The following is a 25,002-nucleotide window of genomic DNA, read 5'->3' as shown; positions in this document are numbered from 1 at the left end:
GAGCAATATTGCTTTTCTACTTTTTTACTGCCACTTTGGTGAGGGGCCTGGGTGTGAATGGGAAGCTGGGAGGAGACAGAGCTGGGACAGGTGACTCCAGTTGGCCAAAGGGATATTCCAGACCATGTGACATCATGTTCAGCATGTAGAATGGGAGGGGAAAGGGAGGGATGGGGGATATTCGGAGTGTTTGTAGTTTTCTTCCCAAGTCACTGTTATGTGTGATGGGATCCCGCTCTCCTGGAGATGGCTGGACAGGTGCCAGACCTTGAGAAGCAGTAAACTAATTCTTTGTTTTATTTTGCTTGTGTGCACGGCCTTTTCTTTCCCTCTTAAATGGTCTGTTTCTCAACCACTGGCTTTTGTAGCTTTTGCTCTTCTGATTCTCTCCCTGATCCTGCTAGGAGGGGAGTGACAGAGCCACTCATTGGTTGCTGGCTGGGATTAAACCACAACAGGGAGTAAGGAAGAAAAGCACACAGTCTTCATTAAAATCATTGGACCTATTCAGACCAAAGTTCTGAAAAGCCACACAAACATTTGGTCATCATAATAACAAGACACTTGAAGTAAAAACCTTTCTATTATTCATAAAATTCGTAATTAATTAGCAGGGAGGAAGTAAATAGAATACCCCTTCACACACATTTTCAAGCAAAAACTGTTTTTGAAATGAAGTAATTCTTTTGGGAAAAAGTGGGAAATTTTATCTTCATTTTTATGTAAGTCCTCAGAATAAATTTATTGGCTGAATCTGTGCTAGCAAGTATGAGTCTTCAGCTGTCTTTGAAAGCAGACTACAAGGGTTACTTCCAGACTGTGCATTGAAAGTATCTTTGCCCTATATTGAATTTCAATCCATGCCAAGGAAGTGCTCTGAAGAGTAGGAAGTGATTTAAATCAAAGTTATGCCAGAGGCTTTTTTAACAATTTCACTGTATAGAGAAATTGAACTCCACTGTCTAAGAACATTGCCCAGTAAAGGAATGTTTGCTTGGTATAGGTGAACCCCGTTTCTTGATATTTATGTTGCTTGGAATTTATGGTAAATGTCTGCATAAATCCATAATTTTCCCAATTAAATTTCTTGGTTCTGTATAATCATAATATCAAAAATTCCATGAATTTCAAGTATGTTGAAAATTATTTCAGAATGTTTAGTATTCCTGCTAGCTTCTTGTCAGCATTACTTAAATATTTCATATCTTTAAGGTCATTTTTTTCCTTTTGATATTGTAAAATTGAGGTTTATTTAATACTCTACTATTTCTACATATAATTTTTTTTTACATTCTTATGGTTAAATGGGCTTTTCACTATCAAAAGTAAATTTTTCTATATTTTGTAGACAGTCTTCATCCTGTGACACTGCTAGGTCTACAACTGGACTCGATCTTAAAGGTCTTTTCCAACCTAAATGGTTCTGTGTAGATGTTCGTGGCCATAGCTTTTTAAAATATTTTTCTATATTTGTTTTTTCTGTTTTCCAATGGATAAGCAGCTTTGCTATATTGATACTTAGTTTATATGAATATTTAAGTGTCAGGATGAGCCCAGTAGTGAGAGAATCTTATGAGTACATATTTAAGAGTAAGCTTAAAAAGCAACAGGAAAAAAAAAGAAAATCCAAGAATAACAATAAAGCACAGATTTGTAAGAACATATGTTTTTCCAATATTAGCTCAGTTTTTATCCCTTCTTAAAAATTTGATGTTACACTGACTTATTCTGTACTTATGTTGACAAAGATTATTTCTTGTCTTTTTCCTTTATAGTGTATTAAATTGCATTATTATCTACCTTGTTTCATATTTCTACCCCTAAGGTTACCATACTTTCTGCAAATGTAGGTGTTAGTGAACCCTATTTCGCTTCAACTGCTGAGCTTTGCATACTTCAGCCATGAAAACTGATTTAACATTATTTATGTAATCATTTTATCATCATTAGAGGATGAAGACTATATTTTTTTTCATATAGCAGGGCTCATCCACAGACACAGGAGTATTAAAGAATTCTCTGTTGTCCTATAAGATGCCTGAGAACTGTGCCCTTTCTCACAGAGACTGTTCATGAAGTAATTTACAACATATCTTATTCTTTTGCTCTTTGGCCTTCATCGTTATTAGTTATTAATTGCCAGGTCACTTAGGAATTAAATTATAGCACTAATATATTTCCCTTAGGGTACTGATTATCCACTTCTCTTTCCCCTGGTAGCAATAAAAGTCTCTCATGAAATTACTGACTGCCAGCACTGTGTTGTTACTACAGTTGAACAAACTCATTTTTGTCAAGATATCACACTAAAAAATTGCTTCTGCATTATTCATGTTATAACTGCATACAAAGTAGAGATGAAAACCTGCTAGGAGAGTCAAGCAAAGCAAATACATATAATTGTATTAATAACAAAATTACTGAATTAGTAAAGAAAGTATATATATATATACTCTCTTATTATACTTTATATATATTTTATATATTTTTATAGATAATACTTTTACTTTATATATATAATGCATATATAATGCATATATAAGCAGGCTGAATTTGAGAAAGGAGTGATATTTTACTTAAGAGGTTTACAATGCAAACTTTTGGAGACTTTTGTCTCTACTATGACAGACTGAGTGATTCCTTTTAGAAACCTTTTTTTTTAAGTAGATAAGTTCATACTTTTTCAGAACTTAGTGAAGTTCACAGGACACAAGATAGAAATAATTTTAAGATAGAAATTTTTTCTTTTAAGATAGAAATAATTTCACTGATAGCCTGAAGTTATCATGCCTAGGCAGAGCAGGACAATCCCCTCCCTTGACTGGTTGGTGATGATGGGCCCAGGCACCCCAGGACACGTTTGGTCCTCATGGATACCCTGTCTGGAAGTGTTCAAGGCCAGGCTGGATTGGGCTGTGGGTCCCTGGTTTAGGAAAAGTCTCCCTGCCCACAGCACAGGGTTTTGAAATTGATGACATTTAAGGTGCCTTCCAACCCAAGGCATTCTATCAATCTATGATTCTGTGATCACAGACTAATTTTATTTTATTTTTTTTCAAGGAACATTTGCCCCTTCCTGTTTTGTGGAAGCTGGGCCATGCCTTTAACTTCCATCAGGAAGCACCCTCCCAAGCTTCAGAGTTCTCTGAAGTTCATGTGAGAGCTTGATGTTGCCTCAATATGTGACAGATGAAGCAGCTCTGTGGCTGTTGTTTGCTCTTTTAGTGCCAGTACTCTCCATCCCAAATGTCATTTTCATAACTAGGTCCAAACTGACTTATCACCTGTAGGTCTTTGCCCATGGTGGAATGGGTGAATATGTAGTTAATAATGTGAAAACAGAAATTCAGAATTACATGAAGCATTTTATACTGTCAGGACCTTCTGCAATGGTATTAACGATATCTTTACTGAAATTTAGTTTTCCTTTTCACAAAGTGTTAATACTGATGTGCAGCTGATCCTGTATTTGACTGTGATATACAGACCTTTCTCTCCTGCAGTAATTTCCAGCCATGGCTTATCAGAGCACAACACACAACAGAAAAGTAAAATATATAAAAAATACAGTCTCCTTTGGTGTGAGTAATAACATCTTTGTAACTGCATAGCAAACGCTTTACAGAAATCCAAGTGATTTTATGATTTATGCCATGCTTACAAAATAAGGATAACACATTAACCTATCAGGATCTTTAATAAGCCCCGTTGACCCAAATTTACTTCTGAATTATGTAAGTAAAAATATTTCTTTTTGAAATATTACCTTTTTAGGTTTTTAAGTATTACCTAGTAGTAAAATCAGATTATTTGGACAGATTAAACTCAGACTATTAAGAAAAGCAATATGCTCCTACTCATCGCCTATGTCTTGAATCAGGCTTTGAGGCATTTACATATAACATTGTAAAGTTTTATTGAGAACACAAGGATTTGCTAGTGCTAAATATTGTCTCTATAAAATGTGCCATAACTACCACAAGGCAGAAGAGAAAATGAGAATAATCTATAGTTCAGGGAGGAAACAGTAAGCCCCATTTCAACAGCTACTACCACCTCTCATGCTTTAGAAGAAGAGAGCACCACCCTCTAGTTTGAAAACTATATTAGGAACAAACTTTTAAATTTTTTACTAACTAATCTGAATGCTCTCAGAAACAAAAGTTTGTCTTTAATTCCTAGTATTTCTTGTTGTATCTTAGTCCATTTGATTTATCTGATTTGTTAAAAGTTCCTAAATCCCATAAATTAGATTATTAGACTACAAAGAGGAATAGCTATTTAAGGATAGGTCATTTCTTCTCTACTCTGGATAGCAATCAACACAAAGAATAATTTATACCCTGAAAGTAATAAAGTCCTCAGCAAGAGCCTTATTTGTATGAATGACATTCATCTCTCTTCAGTAGCATGTATCCTTATATAAGAACACGGAAAACTAAAGGAGTGCATTTTTAAAAAAATGTTTTTAATTTTTTTTCTTTTATCCTTTATAAATGTTATAATCTTATTTAATTATAACATATATGCAGACTATATAGCTCTTCTCATAACAGGTGGGTGAGGGTATATGCACTCAAGAGATATTTGCTTTTCCTTCTTCAGCTAGGTTTCTTTGATCACAGATTCCTTATCTGAATTGTACATCACCTCCCATTTATTTCAATACTTGGCTAGTAGCAAGTGAACATAAGAGGATTTATCAGAAGCAGCAATTAGCTAGCCCTGTGTGTAAATCCCATTAATCACAATGTCAAGATGGATAACCATTGGGTCAAATGAAAACTTCTGACTTGTAATCATCTTTATCTCAGGATAAATGAATAGCTCACTAATAGTAATACTTGGGCAGTTTAATTATATATTCATGAAGATTTCACCTATGAATTAAATCTTAAAAATACATAAGAACCAAATTTAAGTATTAGAAACTCACATACTTGTTTCTTGTTTGCAATAAAGCTAAAAAATGTGGAAGGGTCTTCAGAAATACTTTTTCATAGAAATATTAATTTGGTCTAGAAAAAGTAGAAAATAATCCAGCCAGTTAAAGTTTCAACACCTTTTAGTATGGATTAATTATTTATTTAAATACTCAATATTATCGCCTTTTAATGATTTAATAGTGCTTCATGAAAGGTTACTCTCAAATGTAATGGGCTACTATGTCTTTTCTTTTTTCTCTGCATATGCTCCCTTTGGAGCATATATTTGATTAATGAAGCAGTGTGGCAGACCCTCAAAGGAACAGTTAATGAAATCATTTTCTGAGGTCAATCTAATGACCAAAAAGACACTAAATGGAGCAGATGCCTGATAATAAAGGTTTGTGTCCCAGTTACCAGCTTTTCTCAGAGGGGAAACAAGGGAGCCAACATCTAAGCAAAAAGTATCTTTTTGTCTGATTTGCACTGTATGATTTAAGTCCAGCCTTAACATTATTAGAATCATCAGAACGCCAAACTTCAAAATTGCAAAGAGAAATATTGATGGTTTATTCCTACCAGTAGAAGAGTTGCACCAAAAAAAAATAATTTACCTGTGTTTAGTTAACTATGTTTACAATCTCATATAACATTTTTTTTTTAATTTGTCATGCTCTAATCTGACTTCTTGCAGTGCAAGATAAAATAGGATAAAACAAACAAAAAACCAAAATGCCTCAGAAAAAATATACACTGCAATGTGTGTTACCTCAGTAATTTTTAGGTCAATATCAGATTGTTAGATGAGGTATCTGGACATGCAAAATGATAGAAATTATGTGGGTAGTACAGAGAAAGTAAATGCCAAGCACAGGAGAATACAAGGGGTCTCCTGTATGAAAACAGGATTAGAGTAATCTAATCAAGTGAGTTTAAAAAAACCACAACTATTTCAGATGACAATTAGAGTGAAGAAGATTAAAAAGCAAAAGTTAAATTTTTGTAGTATAAATTAAATAATTAGCTATGATTCTGTGAGATCTTATAAATTTGGGCACACACTGAAGGACGCCATGAAAGAATACACCATGAAAGAATGGTGAACACTGGACTGGTGATAATATTACAGCAGTATGGATATATGTGCAAGTGTTTTGTACTGAGATTGAGAATGGTTTTCAACTTTCAGTTTCTCACACTGCCAATGTGTCTGGCTCTGGCTCTACTCTCACTTCAAGGTTATTGATCCATTTTTTAACATAGGGGTAAAAGTCTACAGTAGTTATTGCAGAGCTAAATCATGGTAAGAGATTTGTCTCATCTAAACACTCCCTAATCCATCAATTTCCCCTCCCACACAAAGCACAGAAGATTTGGTTCTTACCTTCACTCATATCAATGAATGGACATGAGAAAAATTTTCTAAGCATACTTTAAATATTACACTTAAAATTAAAGTGATATAAAAATCAAAATATCAGCTTTTAAACTACAGTGGTAGTGCAGGAAGAATGCAGCCCCAAAGCTGCCTTCCTAACCTGAATGAAACTTCTTTTCCTTGGACACACCCATTTTTGACATTGATTCTTGTATCCAAATTGCCTACAACTAATAAACTGTATGGTTCTCTCTACTTTCCTTAAACAGTTCATCTCACTCCTCATGAGAATGCTCACCGTGGCATTTCTTCTGCAGTTGCAGTGTCCCTGTAGATGTAGGCTGTCACTCTTTAAACACTAATTTTAACCCTAACCTTAATTTGAAAACAAACTTACATTTTCCCCCCTCATATTTTAAGTTTCAACTGACCCTTATTTATTCTGCTATTATTGCATAAATTTTTTCATATAAATTACCAAGCAGAACTACAGATGTGTGACATTTAATAAAACACACTGATTAGTCCTTAGGTTTCAAAAATTCACTATTTCAAATATTTCTGAAGGAAATTACTTTTAAGTGCATATAATTTATGCATTTAAAGTATATATACAGCATAAATATGCTAGTAATTTTCTGTGTTTGGCAAGATTGGAGATTGAGTTTTAATTGTTAAATACTTGTAAAAAAGATTTGAGCATTTTAAGCTGCAGTCTATCTGAATTAGCTATTTAAGCTAAACCTGTTGATAAACAGGATTTAGAGTTAACCACTGCATTTCAAAATACTGGCAAAATCTCACTGGGGGCAAAATTATCCACCTGAGGCTCACTTCATGTACAGCATGATAAAAGGTAATCTAGAAGATAAAAATAACAGATTATTTAGACACTTCAATGCTTTAAAAATAGATATTGATTCTTTCCTTTTAATCTTTACAGTCGTCAACACAGCTGTCCTACTCATTGCTACACACTTTAAATCTCCTCAGAACTGAATCAATAATGACACTTTATACAAAAAGGCAATCAGAGCATATCCTTGCTGTTATATACATCTGTAACAGGTAGATTGTTTTCCAGAAACTGCTGATCAAACAAGAAGTCCAGAAGGTATTCCAATCTGTTAAGCAGGTTCCATTTTCTTGGATATCTTGACTATATTCCCAGAAAATATAATTTGCTATAATTCCAGAGAATGAAGAAAATACAAATCTATTTTTAAACAATGAGAATCATTTTCTCCACATTAGAAATGAACAAAAACCAAAAAAACAGCAATATATTATTGATTACATTACTGTATAAGTTACAAAAACACAAAGAACAGGGGAGAAAGAAGAAAAGTGACATTCAATTAGGAAAGAACTTCTCTGTTCCTTTGGTTCCAAAATTTCTCTTTGCTTAAATGACATTCACTTATTCACCTCCCATATGTCTATGATTTAATTATAATCAAAGCTTTCAAGGAAGTATTTTAAATCACAGGGCTCTGCCAATGTTTTCTGGCAAAAGCACAGAAAATTTCTGTGCTAATCTTTGCTTTGAATTTATTTATATTAATGGCCACCATTCCTCAGACTGCCTTCCTAAGAAGCACTAGAGATTGTGGTTGAAAGAGAAATAAACTATATATTGCCCATAGCAGTGAGCAGCTGGTGTTTAAATTGTCTGAATGCAAACTTTAAAAAGATAAGCAATTCTGCCTTTATATGACATGGGCCTTTATGGCTCAGACACTAACAGCACCTACTTTGTCCAAGTCAACCATAAAGATTGACATGAAGAGATGATTGTAAGGCATTAGAAGGATCATCTCATTAAGTGGGAAAGCTCAAAAAAGCTAAGGAGGTTCCAAATGGTCACTGAAAAAGTTATTTTCTCAAGCAGAGAAATGAAACAATAGAATGTCATCTGACTTTATGCTTATATACTTTTGAAAAGTTATTAATTAGAACAAAATTAAACTCAACCAGGCCTGTAATTTATATTGATTATGCAGAGTGTTCTATTTCTGATATACATCACTGAGCTATCAAGCTTAACCCAATATACTTTAACTTCCCTGTTTTACTGCCTCATCTGCATTCTTTGTCTCAGTCTTCTGAAGCCATTCTCTACTATGCCACAGACAATTGGACCCACCATCCTTTCCCCACCAGGCAGAAGGAGGGGAGTGGAAATGGATTTCTGCTCAGGGAGGCTGGTGAAACCCCTCCTGAGCTACTTCAGCTCCCCAGGTGCCCTTATACAACAGGTATGAGGGCCTGGAATCTGAAAACCAGGAAAATAATGTGAATGAATGCCCATCTGGGCTGGAGGGATTGTCTAGAGTAAAATAATCCATTCTGTGATTCTGTCACTCTGTGATAGACAATAAGGGAAAAAATGCTTCTGTTATCACTGTTGTCATTTTTTCTTTTATATTGGTGCAGATAATGTCTCTTAAGAAATATCTCTTTCAAAGAAATTGATGAAATTATGGCAGATTATCTCACCCTTTGTACTTAAATTGTAATGAAATAGCTTTGAACCTCTACATTGATTAACTCTGCAGATATTACAAAATAAAAGATCCAAGTGGGAAAATGCAGAAAGACTGAAATGTACTTTGCTTTCAGAGGTTTCAATTATACTCAGTTGCTGCACAACTTTCTTTTCTTATTTTGTCTTTCCAAAAGAAGAGTTGCATTACATTCTCTTTTAATATCCCAAGCATTTTGGTCCAATTTTTTGTTAATTATGACCAGTCTCCTATTTACTTTCACTTTCTAGCAAACAGCATGTAATCTGCACAAAACATCTTGACAGAGGAGCAACTGGTGCATTACTTTCTGCAAACCTAGTTCTTTTAAAACTGGACAACTCACTAATGACCATGTAATTGCAGAGCTGCTGCTGTAAGATGTCCATGAGTGCAAAATAACAATAACTGCTTGTAGGAGGCAAATGGTATCACCCAGTTCCACAACATAAAAGCAGCTTGTAATCTTTTGGAAAAAAAAAAATTTCTAATTTTAAGGGAATCTAGAAATTAGTTGTAGTTCATTTATTCTATCTTATATACTAGGTTCTATTTTTGTATTTAGGAATATGATTGCCACTTTTAATTCTTTCATCAGAGGGAAAAACATATATAAGTGTATTATTGTTACATTTGAAGTAATATATCCATATATTTTAATGAAAATACTATTTCTGCTGTCATGTGTTAGATAAATTTCACATTTGAGGGGGTGAGGTAGGAGGAACAGGTCTACTCTATTTTGAAGTTTGAGATGAGCCTCATACACACTTTAGAATTCGCAGGTGAACCATGAGAAAATGTACTCTTTGTAGATAAACAAGCAGAAAATTCCATGGTGCCAGCACAGCTAGGTATGGTCTTTATTCCAAAGGCACAAATACTTTTAAAAATAACTTTTCCCAAGTATGCAAAGTGGTTTGAGGTTATACACTGGGAACTTTATTCAGAGAAATTTGTATCACACTCCTGTTTATCTAATAACTCTTTAATAATTCACTTTTGATGAGTGACCAGAACAGGTAAATAGAGATTCTGCAGTGAACATGGGAAGGAGCATCCAGGAGGTGTTGAGTGGCTGCCTTAGCTGGCTAAGTTGTGGACAGAGAAATCTCCTACAAGTAGCTAAACTTGAAAGAAAGATTTTCCATGTATCTGTGAGATTAGATCACCTTTGAGTGGTATTTGATTACCCAATTTATAGAAAAATATTACATACTTTACAGTTTCACAATCACCTTATTATTCCAGGCTCTGCTTATGGTTCTAAGTATTGAAAAAGCAGGCAAAGAAAGTTAGTGCCTTGGACCTTGTTTCTGGTATTTCTAGATTGGATATTTCACTTTTATTATACTCTTTTCTACTAAGCACATAGAATCTGATGACTGACTCTTTATAGTTCCTACAAGGAAACAATACACATTCCTCTGCCTGACCAGAACATCTAATCATCCTTGGCAATCAAAAGATTTGTAAATGTCACTGCACTTTGTCACATCTTTCCAGATGACAGTGCAGCAGTGATGATTTCACTCATACTAAATTCTCTTGTTTGACCTCCAAATGCAGCACACATGAAGAGTAAAGGAAGCTGAAAGCTGGCATTTTCACACAGAAAGCCTTAATCAAAGTTGTCAAAGATGTTTATATTCTATAGAGATAGGTTACCCAATATATTTTAATTAAAATATTTGACATTTTTCTCTACTTCATATGATTCTACCTTAATAGCATTTTGGGACCAAGGTTAACACTTTGCTGGGTCTTATTCCTAGTGAGCATTGTAAACTGTAAGCTGTATCATATTTAATGACAGAACTGATTTTCATCCAGATTAAGAGATATCATCCTTATCATGGAAAAAAGTGAGGTTTATAATTTGAAATTTTTCTTAGCTTTTTTTTTTTTTTTTGCCTCTGAGAATTTTTTAAAATGCTTTTTCTACTTTGTGACCATATTGTGTTATAAATGACAAAGGAAATTTGAAATATTTTTTATTCAGTCACTGCCAGTACTCTACCACGTTTCTGTTTTTTCTCAGAAATTATAGATAAACAAATAAACATATATATATGCGACCATTTTACTTTCCCAACAAAATAATATGAAATTTTACTGTATTATTAATAATACAAATCAACATTTTTGTCTACATTCGCTGAAATTCAATAAAGTGTGGGTTTGAGGCCCAGAAGAAGCAAACCAGAAATTTCAGAAGAAATACAACACCAAAGCAAAAATTCTAAGTACATGTCTGGTGCTGAACTTTGCAGAGACTTGTCAGATGTGTTTAACTGCATGAGATCTCTACTCCAGAACTGACTGTTCAGGCACACTGTCCAGACACATCCTCTTACACAGGAAAAAATGGGTATGGCCTGGGAAGCATTCTTGTTACCACCTACAATGAAGTAGGTGAAATCAATCATGTCTCATGAATGTCTGCTTTGTTAATTAGCTACTAAAACAATCTGGGATATTGATATCAAATATATATATACACATATACACACATATGTATGTATATATACACATATATTTACATATATACACATATCTATATATACATATACACACATATATACACATATACGTTATAATTACATACATAAATAGATACATGCACATATAAATACATATATATGTACACTATGGTTGAGTTTGAATCATTCCACACAACTGGCAGTTTGTAATTTTAAGAAAACGACATAGGGGATTTTTTTGACTTATAGACAATTGTAGTATGTTTGCATAAAATTTGTCACATGTGTTAGTATTACATAATGACCAAAAAAGCAAACTAAATGTTATCATTGACTTGGAAGTATGAAGAAAGTTAGGTATGATTTTTTATATGAATCTTTAGTCTGCCTGTTTCTTGCTTGATTTCGTAATCTATCTGGACCTTCTGCCTAATAAATAGAATAGAATCAGAAAGACAGAGAAGGGCAACAAGAATGGTCAAAATAATGGAATATCTTTGGAGTGATGAATGAGTCAATAGACTGGGACTCCATAACCTTGAAAAGACAAAACTGAGATTCTGTAGCAGACTTTAAAATGAGTGGCACAGAGAAGGTGAGCAGATATGATTATTTACTTCTCATGATATAAAACCTGTGCAATTTCACATGAAAATAACACCGATGGGTTTAGAGCAATAAAAAGAAAGATAGATGAGAGACACTAGATATTAGACAAAAAGAGTTTAGACAAATTCATAGATGTAGAAAAAAGGTAATGTATGAATAGCAAACTTAGTTTTTTGTCTTTATTTTAAAGAGCTCATTTACTAATAGAAAGTTCGACAATTTGAGAATGAGTAGTAATTTTTTCTTGACAGGTGAAAAGCAGGAAACAAATTCAACAACTGGTTCAAACTTATTCTATAGGATTCCTGAATACAAGTGTTTTAAGATGAGCCTTTGAAAAGATCTGAAGAGGAAAAAGGTGTAGTACAGAAAGTCTAGTTATGTCTGTTCTTAAAGTTTTTGCACATTTTGGTGCCACGTTCTCAAGAGTCAAGAGTAAAACTCTAAATTCTGTCACCTCAGGAGAGATACTACTCTCAGAGGCACTGTTCTAAAAGCCAAATGAGATGCACATATTCAGTGTTTTTACCTAAGTAAGGAGAAACATTTCTGTTTCCAAGGTCAAAAACTAATGATCTAATACACGAAATCACACTGACTATTGCACTGTGTTCTTGAAGGAACCGGTAACTTTTCCAGTTTTCACTGTAGAGGCCATACATTATTTATTAGCCAGCCAAGTAGTTTTATCTCCAAAGAAAGACCAGAGATTCTCACTGACACCCTTGAGAGATAGTTTCTTTTTTCATTTTCTTTTTTAATTGAGCAATTTATTTTAAAAGTTGATCATGAGCTTAACAGTGTCATTTCAAGCTTATTGCTTGGAAGAATCCTGGTTTTCTTCAGTAGTTTTTCAGCAAGAAATAAAGTGGAACCTTGTCAGGTAGAAAAGATGGAGCCCACGTGATATTTATTATTAGTAGAAAAGAATATCAAAGGAGCACATCTTATTATAGAGTTTTTGACAGTTCAGAAGTGTGAGTTTTGTTTTTTCTGTACTGGCATAATTAAGCCCTGACCCTGAAAATCTTATATATATAAGTAGCTCTAGGTAGACTTAATATACCCTAATTTTAGCCATTAAAAAATTAGTATTTAGTTTAAGCTAATTATCCAGCCTTTCTGTATAGAGACCAAAGAGTGACAGAAGCTTCTTTTAAAACAGTTATCTGGGATTAATTGTCATCTGTGGACTTCTGTTGCTGTCATTATCTGAAAAGCAAGAGAAGTTATAATTTCAGTCTGAAGAGCATCCAGACTGATAGTTAGATGCCAACTATCTCTAAATCTGATCTAGTCCTGAAGGCTATTTTCATTAATAATGAAGTATCACAAAAGATAATTTCTCAGCAATGGAAATGGAAGGTAGCTTAAACGAATTACCAACCTGCAGATGCCTATTTGTCTGGTTTGACTGTATAAATGACTAGTTCAGAATTAAAAACGTGCATTTTACTGTTAAAATTAGGCATATGCAAACCATTCATTCTTGCCTTTTTATACCTAAAGTTAAACATATTCAATTAAAATGCTTACAAAAAATCTCAATATGCCACTCTTTGTATCTTATTCTGTCTAAATATATTTAAAAACATGATTTAGCCTCTCTTGTAAAATAAAGGGATTAGGATTTTTCTGTCTCTCAAGGATAATGGAATTTAAAATGTACTCAACATTTTAAGATGACCATATCTACCAAAAAGGACAAGAGTCAACGTGATAAATCTACAGAATTAAGTTTTTATCATTGTACTCAATATAACACTGGTGAACATAGCAGTCATTATAGATGTATATACAAGTAATTATTTTTTTGTCTTTCTCTCCAAAACTCAGACTGTATCCCAGAAAACAAATGAGGGCTGGCTGTGCTCTAGACACATACCAAAGCTGTATTAATATCTCTTCCACATATAAAAAATCATTCCATTGATTCAAAATGACACTGATATTACACCTAATAGATATAATGAAAATAATGCTCACTTTGATAGATGTTCCACCCTTCAAAATTGCACATTTGTACAGGCTTGTCATTCTGGAGAAGGAAAAAGGATCTTTTAAAAATAAAAAACCCACTGTTTTATTTTAGACCACACCTGGTCTAGGGAGAGGTGTCCCTGCCCATGGAAAGTGGGTTAGAACTAGATGATCTTTAAGGTCCCTTCCAACCCAAGTCATGTTTTATTCTGTTGTTGTGGTTTGACACTGGCCAAACACCAGGCACCCACCCAGTCACTCACTCACCCTCCCCTGCCACAGCTGGGCAGAGGAGAGGGAAAACCAAGGAAGGGTTCATGAGCTGAGATAAGGACTGGGACAGAGCACTCCAAGGGCAAAGCAGGCTCAACTTAAAGGTACAAAGGGAGTCTATTACTAACAGAATCAGAGGAGGATAATGAAAAGTAAAATAAGCCTTTAAAAACATCTTTCTTCCCCCATCCCTCCCACCTTCCTACCAACAGCACGGGGAGACAGGGCCTGGGGGTTTGGTCAGTTTGTCATCCAAAATTTTCTTCTGCTGCTCTTCCCCTGTGAGACTGTGGGGTCTCTCCCACAGGGAACTTCTCAGCGTGGTTCCAATGTCACGAGAGCAGTCCTGCCAAAACTGCTGTGGCCTGGGTCACTCCTCCATGGGGTGCAGTCCTCCAAGGACAGGCTGCTCCAGCCTGGAAGCAGGGTCCCTCTCCATGGGTCTCCCTTGGGGTCACAGCCTCCTCCAGGCACCCACCTGCTCTGGTGTGGGCACCTCCCCACGGGCTGTGGGTGGATCTCTGCATCCCCATGGATCCCCCCCTTGGGCTGTGGGTGGATCTCTGCATCCCCCATGGATCCCCCCCTTGGGCTGTGGGTGGATCTCTGCATCCCCCATGGATCCCATGGGCTGTGGGTGGATCTCTGCATCCCCCATGGATCCCATGGGCTGTGGGTGGATCTCTGCATCCCCCATGGATCCCCATGGGCTGCAGGCACAGTTCCCTCACCATGGTCTCACCACTGCCTGCAGAGGAATCTTGGCTCTGGTGCCTGGAGCAGCTCCTGCCCCTCCGTCTGCACTGACCCTCGTGTCTCCATGATTTTTCCCTCACATGTTCTTGCTCTCATCTTCCTAGAAGAAAAACTGTGTGCCCTTTTTTAAATTTTCTTATTAAATATGTCATCACAGAGGCATTACCAACCTCCCTACTTGGCCCAGTTTTGGCCAGCAGCATGTCCATCTTCAAAGCCATTAGGGATTGACTCTGCTGGACATGGTGGGGGCTTCCAGCAGCCACCTCTGTGGCCCCTCCCACTACCAAAAACCAGGCTGTGCAAAACCAACACATCTCTAATTTTAATCTATGATTCTACAATTGCTAAAAGAAAAAAAATTCCCCTTGCAAGAAAGAGAGAAGCTGGATTTTTTTGACAGCAAATAAAAATATAGACATTCATTAATTTACAAAGTTGTCACATTTGTATGCATGCTAAAATTAGATATTTTGGAATAGAGAATAATAAGGTATAACCTAAGGAGTTTCCTCAGTAGGCTAAATTGTACAATGGTATCTGTAAAAGTCTTTTAAAGGGGAGAACAAAAGAACTAAAAATACAATACTATTGTGTTAGACAACAAAATTTAATGCAGAAAATAAACATAGCCTCCCTAATTACTTTTTAAATGTATTTATGTATTTCAAGGGGCATCCATTTAAATATTTCCATACGCAGACACTTTTGTTGGTTGTGTTCTACCCTTTTCTGGTTTCTTATACCTCTCACCTCTTTCAGTGAACATTTTCTTCCAACTGTGGTAAATAGGGCACTTCTAACCCTATTACTATCACCTATTTGGTTTGCTTTACTCCCTGTGGAGAAACATAGTGATTTTGGTTGGGAAGGAGTTAATTTTCTTCGCAGAATTTGGTATGGTACTGTGTTTTGGATTTGTGCAGGAAAACATGTTAATAGCACAAGGATGTTTTCATTTCTGCTGAGCAGAGCTCACTCAGCATCAAGGCTTCTTCAGCTTCTCAGCCCACCCCATCATCACAAAGCTGGGGGTGCACAAAGGGCTGGGAGGGGACACAGCCAGGACATCTGGCTTCGACTGACCAATGGATATTCCATCCTATATAGTGCCATGATCAAAGCATAGAGCTGGGGAAAGAAGAAGGAAGGGGGATGTTCAGAGTGATGGAGTTTGTTTTCCCAAGTCATTGATACACATGATGGAACCCTGCTCTCCTGGGCATGGCTGAACACCTGCCTGCCCATGGGAAGTGAGGAATTAATTCCTTATCTTCCTTTTGTGGTATGCACATCCTGTATTTTACCTATTGCCGGTATCAGAACCCATGAATTTTTGGGTTTATGTTAATGATTCTTTTCCCACTGAGACAGGGGTAGTGAATGCACAACCATGTGGGGCTGAACTGCTGGGGTTAAACCACAGTGCATAGGTTCCTAACCTTTACTTTGGAAAGTAAGTTTTTGCTCACAAGAGTCATTAATCTCAATGGCTCATAATTCTGTAAGTGGGATGTGTTGGAACCAACTGACATCTTTCAGGCTGAAAAAGAGAGTGTGGTGGTTTCCTAGGAATATCACTTCAAAGACCTGTCAGGGAATGTGATGTCAGGGGAAGGACAGGCTGTTCAACTGGGGACTCTACATACAGTTTTTATTAAATTACATTTCAATCTGCCTATAAATAGCAGATGACAGTTCTATTGAACTTAAGAGGCCTCATTCCCCATTATAAACATAATGATAATCACTAATAATACCAACTCTTACAATTCACTGCTATAAAAATGGAAAGCATAATTGTATTCACTACCAATAATAATCAGCACTAAAAGCTAAAAGTTGCTAACAGTTAGATGTATCTTAGGTGAAATAATTTAAATGATTTCAAAAGATAAGAACAAAGACTACTACGTCCTTACAATTGACACCACATTAACATTTTCTGGGAGTCTTCCAGAGAGATTAAAATGAATAGAATAAGTCCTTCATTGGAAGTATGTAATATGCTTAAATTCTCACCTATCTGGAATGTCATTATAAAGCCTTTCACATCTAAATGTATTGGGGTTTTTTCCTACAAAAAAGCAACATAAAGACAGTTCACTGTGAGGATGTGAATAGGCATATGAATCTAGGTTTGGCATTTTTCTGGGGAAAACAATCAAAGAAACTCTTCAAGAAGATTAAATACGTTGCTTTCTATCACAGATTGCCTAGGATCTTGGACAAATTTTTTCTTATTACTGCACTCTGAAATTTTGTCATGATAGGTCTTTGATAACAAACAAAGGAGCAGAGGAACAGTACATTTAACGGGAGTTACAAATAACTTTAGGCAAATTGCTGTGTTTACAGTGACTTGACAAATTTGGGTCTTGACATCAAGAAAAGAAGTGAACCAGATAAGCTTTGATGCTTAGGGACGCTTTTGGTGAGAGCAGAGGCATAACAAGGAATGGATGTCAGCAAATCAAAATACTCCCTTAAGTTCCAGAGAAATTCCATTAAATTCAATAGCAGTGGCTTAAGTATCGAGCAATTAGTCATTACAAGTGAAGACTAGGATTTGCTTTTCTGGTAATAATCAACCATTATGCAATGATTATTAATTTACCTTTTTGCTTTTTGACTTGATAACAAAACAAACCTGGCCTTTTGAGAATGGAATCTTGTTGTCAGCTAACATGGAACTGGCTAGGTCTTGCTGCTGTTTTATTTCAGGCCAAATTACTGCCAACTTATGATGAGTTTGTTGTTTTTATTTTCCTGGTAGAAATATGTACATGCTGAATCTGCAGGAAGATGTGGCAATGACTGAAATAAATTTAACTTTCTAAATTTAGCTGCTAAGTTAAAAAAAACCAACAAACAAACAAACAAACAAAAAACAGTTGGCTATGACTGCTTTTGTCTGTTTTTTCGGGTTTTTTTCAGCATGAAAGTTGTTTACTCAAACCTTGCAGAAATTCTGTTTTACGGGTCAAAAATGTATTTCATTCCCTACAGAGCTTAATCGATTGCCATAGAATCCCCAGGCAGGTTATGCTTTTGTGAACTTGTTCCCTATCAGCTCTTTCCTTTTAATTCAAATGCAAAATGCCCTTTTCTCAACAAATGATGTGTTTTATAGGTATTTTTATTTCTTTATTTTTCCTAAGATGACAGCCTTGGCTACAGTCTTAAATTATTCTCATATAGGCATGTTCAGTAATTACAAATGCCATGTATGTACCTAAACAGCAATCATAATCATTCCTTCATCTTAAAGGTTAACTGGATAATGCCAAATCATTCTACACTTTTTCACATTTCTGAATGAAAGCTTATGTTAATGTAATCACATCAAGCTTCTGAGGACTCAATCACTTATCAGAAAATATTGTGCAACAAGAAAATATGATCAGACATATTAACCTTTTCATTAGATTCTGAAATTCTTATTGACAGGAGAAGAAATATTTATTTTTTATTAAGTAAACAGCATCACATAGTGTCCTCTAGTCATAGAACTCTTATTTTCTTATGTAATGTAGCTACATTTGTTTCAGGAGATTGTAGGTTTTGCACCCCTGGGACTCTAGTGTGAATTCTATCTCTGAGCCTTGGTTGAATCAATATGAGGTATGGGTTTAGTCATTGCAACTGTTCCCAAAATATTGTTCTTGGCAATTGCAAAGGTCAATAAACTTTCAACTCTTTCTTTTATCCTGAATTCATTCCTGTATCTGCAGCGCAGTTCCCTGCCTCACAGTTCTTTAAAGTTAAAACTATCTCTGTTCATTTAGCATCTTCCTGATGCAGAAACAGAAAATTTTCTTCATGAGTTTTTCATGTACTCATTGAAATGGAAATGAAGAGGAAGGGATCTTCTGGAAGCTCTAATTAATCCTATCTGCAAAAGCAGCACAGATTTCTAGCTTCAACATGTAATCTATCCATATACACATGTCAAATTGTTTATGCAATTCCCCTGCATCAGTCTTTATTCTTATCTATGTCAAACATCACTCAATAATTTTTCAGTCAACCCTACAATTAATTTCAAACAAGATTCAGTCATTCCTCTCTGAATTACTCTGAAGTTCCAACAGCACCCTATCAAAAGAGCCAAATTACATAGCATTAACAAAAAATTGCTGGCCATGACTAATGATGGGCAAGAACTACACAAATTACTTCCTACTACTGAGGAACAGTGGGAGGAAATCTAGCATCTCAATTAAAATTGGAATGCAAAAAAAGTCTTAGTGGTCTTTTTGTAGTACAGACCATGTTGTATATCAAAGTATTTCTCTTGAATGTGTGACAGTATATGGACTAGAAAAAAGAAGGTATTTGATTCCTGGTTTTTGTTTTGTTTTGTTTTCTCTCGTTTCCAAAACATTTTTCCACAAAGACATGTATCTGTGATTGGTTTTCATTGTCTTTCCTTCTCAGGTTCAATATCATCATGAAGATTGACATTGTTCTCATTATTTAACTGTGCTAAATTGGGAGTATGCCAAAGTTTGCATCCCCAGCATAATGTGCATGTTGGGTGTTAGCAAGTGCTATGACCAAATTAATATCTTCAACATTTTGGATGAAGCTACACTTTTTGTGATAGAACATCTCAGCTGTATGAATGTGTAGTACACATTATGTATATATTATACTGCCTTGCTTGAGGTTTTGACTGGAATAGATGCAAGCTCATTGGTTCTTTCATTTTATTCATTTTCCTGACATTCCAGTGTAGGATTGTCTACCAGAGCTATCCAAGAAGCCTGGAGCAGAACTTCTCTGTTGCTTAAGCACAGTCACATTTTTATATCTCAGGAAGAAAGGGACAAAAGTCTTTTTGATAGTATACTTAAGAATTTCCAGCAGTAGCTGGAATATAATAATTCTTCCTGCTCAATTTCTATAAAATGAGTGCCCAAGAAAATCAAGTTGAAAGGACTCTGTGAGTTGCATTTTGCCCCAGTTTTGTTCTTCATCTCAAGTACTTGGGGTCCTAGTATTTGCACTAAAATGCCTATTTTTAATTTGAATGTCAATGAAAGATTATTGCAGAAGAAAATATTTCCTGGTAAGTTTGAAAATAGCTGATACTTTTATCTCTTCCTTTTTCTTCTTTTTATTTGCTTGCTATTTATACTTAAGCTCCAACTGTTAAGAAAACAGGATAGCAATAAGAGAAATCGGACAAACATCTGTGACTCAGTTTTAGCATTTGATAATAATCCCTTGTAGAACAGCAAAAGTTGATCTGTTTAGAGCCATAAATTGTGTAATGGGTAGTGATGTCTCTGCATGACACCACATAAGAAGCTAAAACTACTGGACAGTGCAGGTCTATAAAGCAGTGCCTGATATAGAAACAAAACCAAACAAAACCTACCACATCATGGTTTGTAGGTTAACAAAAGCTGAAGACAGAAAAACACCCTTATTATTTCTTCCTTCCTGCCAAAGGAAGACAGTTCCCCACAGTGTAATTTTCTAGCCTTTTGCCCAGCCCTCATTTTAAATTTTTCTAACAATTGGGCTTCCACTTCTTCCCTTAGGAAGTAGTACCATAGATGACAAGTTGACATTCACTTTACATTTCAATCCCTAGATGACACAGTTCAATGTAATGTGACATGAGATATATTGTGATAGACTCCAACATTTAGCAGGCTTCAGTGCAGTGTAATGTGATGTGAACGGTTGATTTAAACAATGTTTAACAAAACTACTGTAGCTGTAATGTAAAGGTGGCTGAAAATCTTGGAAAAATAGAATAAAATAATAAAATAACAAAATAAAATAAAATAGAAAAGAAAAGAAAAGAAAAGAAAAGAAAAGAAAAGAAAAGAAAAGAAAAGAAAAGAAAAGAAAAGAAAAGAAAAGAAAAGAAAAGAAAAGAAAAGAAAAGAAAAGAAAAGAAAAGAAAAGAAATGTCCCTAAGCATTAATTTTAACCACAGAATAACTGTATATTGCAGGACATATGTACACTTTGTGTCTTAGGCTGTAGGCAGAATGAACAGAAGAGGCAAAAGTCAAATACTAAACTTTGAATATTAAGAGACTAAAGTCTGGATTGTGAAACATGATTAACCTCAGAGAGACAAAAATAAGGATGTAGCAACATTTTTTAAAGATTCCCACATATCTAACTGTATGTTTAGGTTCTCACTTCCTTTAAAAACTCATGCCATAGATTTTAACGTGCGGTATTTGTGCAGATTTTAACTGCTGGCTGTACAAAGTTTGTGTCAGCAGAAGGAAGGGGATGAGGAGATGGAGAAAGAAAAATCACTTAGCTTCTGACAATAGTGCTGGTAGGGAATTAGCACTGATCAGTGGTTGAGATATGATTGTATTGGAAACAAAGATTGCAAGCAAACAATAAATAGGTGAGCAAGAGGAACTCAGCAATCAGGAAACCAGTGGAGAGAAAACAGAGGAATATGATTGACACAAGTGTACTAGTGTAACAAATGTACTCATTAAAATAAAACAGCTTTGCAGGACCATCAAGTCTACCTCATTTAGGTTCTAATGAAGAAGATACTCAAGCATGCTCAAAAGTAGAGCTAAGAAGCTACAATTCATGAGATTACAGAATACTGGTTTTGTCAGAGGAGTGTTTTTATCATACATGACAGCTCTTGAAGTCATCTAATCTGCTTCCTAGCAAAACATGCTTTCCTCTCCAGCCTACTCTGCTGTTTTTCCTCTTTTACCTTGGCAGCCAGTCCTCTGCTGTGTCTGAGGGGTTTGTAGTCATCACCTACAAAGTCTTTGAAGTTAGAGACTATAAATAGGATGGATCTTGTCCTTATGGTCTGTGAATCCCTTCTTCCATTTGAGCAACTCATTCATCTTCACTTGAAAGGAAATCATTTTGACTTCTTACAGAAAAGGAAACATATGACATTCTTTACAGGTCACAGTCACTGTGAGATTAGGCACAGACACCAATGGTTCAATCATTTATAAGAATATATATTCTAACAGTGTTGTGGGACTGCATCTTGGCTCTTTCACAGGCCAGGAGGTGAAAGGCTCTCCTGATTTTATGCGTCCCTTTTAGTCTAGAAGAGTAGACAAATGTCAGTTCCAACAGCCAAAGACATTAAAGAGAATGAGGCTTCAGAGCATCATGTACTCATGGCTTTATCCCCTCCGGTGAGACAGTGAGTTATTAATTTTAAACAAAGTCAAATGGAAGACTTATTTGCCAGCAGAAAAAAGCAAAGTACAAATCTGACTCAATAGGCTCTTAAAAACCTCTTTGCTCTCTCTCTGCTTCTGTAACTCTTGTCTAAGAATTCAAGTGATATTTAGGATTATTTTTATTGTTTAAAGTGACAGTAATATATTTTTTTCTTAAGTTTTATACACACAAAGTATTCACAGTGAGAATTCTAAGAGATGTACCTTTTGCTGACTACAAAGACAGCAGATTTACAGAGAACCCGAAACTCAGCAAATATTTGCATTTAAACGGTATATCATTACTCTCTACACTTTATTTTGAAGATTGTGCCAAAGTGTTAACTATTGTAATATGACTTTGAAAAAATATTAAATGGATGATTTTCAAAGCAAGTAGTAAGCCCTATAAATTTCAGACAGTAAATCTGAAGAGCACTGACTGAAAAAAGGAATACACAATAACATTCTTTTATCAAAGCTGAGAATGCTTTGGACTTTTATAAAATGTCTTTTGTTAAAGACTACACTACAGCTCAAGCAACATGTTCTAAAGTATCTGTTTTAAGAAGGACTTCTGTCTTTAAAGCTGTGAAGATATTAGGCTCAGCAATAAGGAATCCAAAAGTGTTCTGTCACCATCATAAAAGTACACTCTAAAACCAGTTTGTGTTCATTTGCTTCCTTTTGCAAGGAGAAAGAAACCCACTTTTCTAAGGCTTAAAAATTCCCGAAAGGTGGTTTTGCCTTGTTATTTTCTTTTCTTTTTGTTGAGACGGCCTGTCTTTTATAAATCCTCAAAAGTCCTAAAAATTAAAGAAATACATTAAAGACTCAGTTTCACTACTAAAAGAGTTGCTTAGTTCTCACATAATGAGATTAGTTATTTTATGGAAATCATTTACAATGTTTTAAAATAACCCTTATATAACTTTATATAACTGTTATATGCCTTACTAATGGCAATGTCACAATAGTTCAAAATCAAGCCTGAGAACAATATATCAATATCACTAGCAAAATAACGCACACTGGAGATTTCCTTCATTTGTATTTCGTCATCCTTACCTCATGATGTAATTACATCATCAAATGCATTAAAACCAAAATAGTTTTAAAGATAGAAAATAACAGAATAATAAGAGATTATGTCCTGATTTTTCAAATTTTAAACCTGTTTTTAAAAATTAAATTTAAAAGAACATTTAAAAAATTAAGTAATCTATTTAGTATAGTAGATTATATATATAATAGTGATTTATATATATATTTATTTATATATATTATACATATATATATATATATAAAGTGATTTATATAGTATAAATAAATTCTTTCAGAACCTACCTACTTGTAACTAAATATTAATGCTTCAATTTTGCCTAGGAAGAAAGATCTCAACAATACTGTGTATGACAGAGAAAAAACAAAAATTTTTGGTCACTAGAAAAAAGCTATTAATAATTTACTCCATATCGATGAATAAAATTAGTATTGAAACATTGAGATATTAGTAGAAAGATCAGTTAACCAAAGCAATGAATTGGTGAAAGAATAGCATTCTCAATTCAGCTAGTCTTGGGAAGATATGGATTGTTTCTTTGGCAAGCAAATAAGATAGAAATAAAACATAACCAATGACCATCACTGGAACATTTTAATTACCTGATATGCTTTCATTTCGTGAAGGAAAACAATAAAATAGTAAAACAATGAACTGAATGAAGCAGCATTGTTTCTTCATCATGAATGGAATAGATCTTGCAGCCTTTGTTGCTGGAGACTACATCAGAAAAAAAGATCATTTGATACTTCTTTAAAAGCTGACAAACGTGGTCAGATACAGCTCAGTCATTTCTCATGTCTGTATTCCAACACAGCACATAGGAATATATTAGTCATTCCATATTATCTTGTACTTCCATATTAAAAATAGATGGTAGCTTGAAAAAATTAACATCTTCAAGCAACAAAATAAATGTGAACTCCATCCTTGAAGAGGCAAAATATGATAACCCTGATAAATAGAGAGGAAAAGCACAATTGAAGTTTTATATAAGATGGTTCTCATTAATTTGTCTGTTTCCAAATAATCTCTCTGACTTCATAAAATAGGATTTGTGTTGTCATATGGTTTGTCTAAGATTGCTCACTTAAATGAATTTCTGAACTATTGATGTAAGTTTTATTCACTGTTTCTTGAAATGCAGCCTTTCATCTTTAGTGCTAAGAAACACTTTGAAAAATAATTTCTGATTTATCCTAATAAAATAGCTTAATGTAGAAAATATTTTAATTTTTGAAAAATTAAGTTACTTGAAAATCAGTAGCTGGACAATTCTCTTTCCTTGGCAGTTCTATTACTTGCAGAAAATATGTGTAGAGCTATATATATAAAGTGAATTCTTCTAGTTCCTCCCACAGATTCCAATGTTGTGTTGGTGTTTTTTTCTGCACCTCAATTTATAAACCAATAAAGGTCAATTTGAAACCTGATAACAATGGTGACATAGGAATTTGAGCTAAACCTTAGTATTAAAAATAAAAAACTCCTTCATACCTGGATAGTTTCATACAGTTGAAATCTGTGTGTATAGGCTGCAGGCAAATTATTTCTCAAGAAAATACCAAAGCGTATTCTCAAGAAGTTGCTTCTTGAGAAACACACAGCTTGGCCTTCTAACCTTCACAGAGCTTATTTGGGATCTAAGAACATAAAATTAGGTCACAAATTTGCCATTCTCATCGTAAGTCAGAATTCAGTACACAAATCTCTCGTTGCAGACTGTCCAATGTAACACAGTTGAGCAAATGTCCTAACTGTAGCTATCCAGGAAATATTGTGTGAATTCCAATTTCTTCTTCACCAGGGCGGAAACTGTA

This window comes from Sturnus vulgaris, chromosome 3, assembly GCF_052056855.1.
Source record: "Sturnus vulgaris isolate bStuVul1 chromosome 3, bStuVul1.hap1, whole genome shotgun sequence".
Taxonomy (NCBI): domain Eukaryota; kingdom Metazoa; phylum Chordata; class Aves; order Passeriformes; family Sturnidae; genus Sturnus; species Sturnus vulgaris.
Note: the sequence above shows the minus strand (reverse complement) of the source record.